The sequence below is a fragment of the Charadrius vociferus genome, unplaced genomic scaffold (genome assembly GCF_000708025.1).
Source record: "Charadrius vociferus isolate BGI_N301 unplaced genomic scaffold, ASM70802v2 scaffold1064, whole genome shotgun sequence".
In the NCBI taxonomy this organism is placed as follows: Eukaryota; Metazoa; Chordata; class Aves; order Charadriiformes; family Charadriidae; genus Charadrius; species Charadrius vociferus.
This window is the reverse complement of record NW_009648143.1, coordinates 120,980-124,536: the sequence shown is the minus strand read 5'-3', so window position 1 is coordinate 124,536 and position 3,557 is coordinate 120,980.

Sequence of the window (3,557 nt, the reverse complement as noted above, 5' to 3'; positions counted from 1 at the left end):
TCCAGCGAGGACACCAGGAGGGGGGGGGGAAGGGGTTTGGTTGTGGGTTTTTTTTGAACACAGGAGGCTTTGCAGGGAGTTTCCCAGGCTTGGGGAAAAAAAAAAACAAACAAACAAACAAACAAAAAACCAACTCTGGCTGAAGTTTGTGTTTCTGATGTTGGGTGAGTTATCCGGAACGGAGTAGTAGCTGACTAAATCCGCCGTGGGTAGGTGCTGGCCGGCAGCGGGCATCACCGCACCTGCCTGTTTGATATCAGCAAAAAGCTGAGCGCGTCGGTGGCAAACTGCTTTTTGTAGCTCTGAAAGGCGCTAGAGCTTCTCCGAGTCCTCTGCTCGGGCCTTACGACCGCTTTCATCCCCCAAAAGTAAGCTTCTGAGATTGCTATCCCCATCTGAGCCTTGTTCTCCTCCACACACACACCCCCACCCCCCCCCCTTGCCATATGTACGTTTGCCCAACCGCCCGCTTTGATCTCTGCGCAACGTGGATGTCGTTCGGGAAAAGTTATTGGGGGAGTCACGGGGCTGGGATCCGCCGTCAGCTCGTCCTCCTCCAGGTAGGCTGAAGAGCCAGCGGCACAAATGCCACTCCAGGGGTTAAACCGGATTAAGCCCTGAAGAGCAAACCCCTTTATTGCTCCGGGGTCTTCAACATCTTCCCCCCCCCGCCCCCTCCCCGGGCTTGCCAGGCCAAGCCGAAACTCAGCTGCTTGGCCTCTGCGTTAAAGAAAGAGTCTGGGAATTCATGTGAAGGGTTAAGCTGTGTATAAACCTCTGCGGTATGGTGGATTTCCAGAAAAAAAAAAAAAAGAAAGAAAAAAAAGAAAAGAAAAGAAAAGCAGGTCCTGTTGCTTAAAAATTTGCTTCTCCAAGCTAGACACAATAACTGGGGAGTGGGAGTGACAACCTCAACCTCCTCTTGACCCGCCAGCTGGTGAATTCCTCATAGGAGGTAGCTATCCTTCCCTCCTGGAGAAGAGAACATCCCCCACCGACCCAAACAGCCCAAACCAGAGCAGAACCAGACCCGAAGTCAGGACTGAGAGGGGCACATTCCTCTCTACCTCTCCAGCGGATGCGACAGTTAACAGAGCGGTTTAAGCCTCCGTCCCTGCTAACTTGAATTGTTCTTTCCACACAAATGCATTTATTTTCTCGAGGCACCAGTCCTGCAAACCACCGTTTGGGTGACTGGTCCGTCGACACATGAGGTTTCACAACTCTACCTTCGCACCTTACAAATTACCATTATGGAAAAGGCACAGTCTGTGACTGAAGTTGCAGCTCCCGCAGCACCTCAATGTCTGTGAGCGCTGCTGAAGCCACAAATCCTAACTTTGCAAATGGTAAATGCGCTGGGTTTGCTTCTGCGAACTCCATCCGAGATAGCAGGAAAAAATATATTTAGATTTATAGTCGCTTGCGTTGAATGTCACGTACAGATAAGGGGGACCTACATCTTCGCAGTCTGGTTCTACCCTTACAAACATGTTGCTAGAAGAAAAAAAAAAAAAAAAAAAACAGCAAAAAACCCTGGCTCCAGTGATTATGCATTACCTAGAAGCTGAAATAGATTGAGTAGACTATAATAAATACATGCCAGAAAAAATATAAAGAATGTGTGGGAATGCCTATACTTTATCTTAGCATTTCTTAGTAAAATAACTTCCTTATGGTGTAATCAAAAATGGAAAGCCAGCACCTAACTAAATTAAGTGCCGCAAACATTAATAATGGTTAAAATTACCGTTCAATTTATTTTTATATTGGATTATCTTCAAAGTTGTAGACTGAGAATTGCTGAAACCTTTTAGGAGTTTGTTGCTCCAATCAGAATACTTCAGAGAAGCAAACATTAGCTTGAATTTTTACATCTAAAAATCCTTAGCGAAAGGAAATAGATGTATTTAAAAAGAAGGAAGGGGGGGGGGGAGAGAAAAAAGAAAAACTTTAAAAGTTCCCCTGATAGTTACAGATGGTTTAATCTTTGGAACCTATTATGTGTTCATTTTCCCTTCAGCATTAATTATACATAATTACCACCACTTTACCCATACCCTTTCAAAAACGAAATCTGTTTACATTTTTCGCATACGTTCTATAAATGCTCGATTTTTAATGCAGTTCTTCGAGAAACGGGGCTCCAATTTACCCTCTGAAGGAGAAGGGGAGCCAGTGCGCGGCAAACCGCTTTTACTCAAGTCCCTTTAATATCGCTTAATTACTTTTAAACTCTGGAAACAATTAGGTTATCACCCTTTGAAGTGCGACAGACAAGTTGTCGTGCTGGGAGGAGAAGGCGCGGGGGCGAAGAGGGGCGGGGGGGCTCTCTCGCCCGCCGCTGGCGGAGCCGGGGGATGCCCGGGAGGTACCCGGGAGGTACCCGGGAGATGATGCCCGGGAGGTGGTAACCGGGAGATGGCACCCGGGAGATACCCGGGAGATGATGCCCGGGAAATGGTACCCGGGAGATGATGCCCGAGAGATGCCCGGGAGGTACCCCGGAGATGATGCCCGGGAGATGGTACCCAGGAGATGATGCCCGGGAGATGCTGCCGGGCCTGCGGGGCAGGGCGGCTGGAGGCCGGGGAAAATTGTAACTCACGTTCGGCTGGAAAGAGAGATTCTGGTTAAGGCTGAGAGCAGCGTTGCTGCTGTAAAAGATTGAAGAGGATTGTTCGCACTTTTCAACCTTATAATTTTACCCTGTGCGCAAACCACGAAATTGTATGTCTCTATCCTCCCTCTTCTTTATTTTTTTTTTTTTTCCTTTTACCCCCTTTCTTTCTCTCTATTTTCTCCCTCTCTCTCCCCCGTCGCAGCTCACTGTCAGGTGTTTTTCTCTTTTTTTTTCTTCCCTCCCCGGCCGTGGAGGGATCAAAGCTCCCCGGAGCAGAAGCGCTGATTGTGGGGCTGACACGGGATCGCCCTTGGCCGGGGGCGAGAGGAGGGGGGACAGCGGGTGCGGGGGCACCCCGGGGCTCTTCCCCGCTCTCAAGGGGCATTTCCCCAAGGGCTTAGCGGGGTTCTTTGTTATTTATCCAGACACACACACTCCCCCCAGCCCCGTGGGGTGGCTTTTTTCCCCCGTTTGTTTCATCTCAGCGTTCCGTCGGCGAGGGACATGATAGCAAAGGGGGGTGGGGGGGGGGGGGCACCCACACCCCACACCCCCCAAGACACCCCCCGACCCCAAACTCTCAAGCAGCTCCTTCATTTGCATGTCATGGTTATAACCTGGTGGAAACCAAGACTGATATTTGTGGTCGGGAGAAGATGACTTTCACCTCTCCGCATCACTCCCTTAAATAAAAAAGAATTGCCCAGCTACGGGCGTAAGCATTTATCTCGAGTTTGCGGTCATTATCTTTATTATATGGCCTCGGCAATAAATAAATCTACTAGTTACTGCCCCACAATAAAACTGTAGTATATGGGACACCTCACTATTACTTTCTTAACAATCTCCTATCTCTTCACCTCTAAATCTTCCCTGTCTGCCCGCCGGCTCTCCCCCTCCGCAGGTGCGGAGCCTCCGCGCCTCCCTCCCCCCA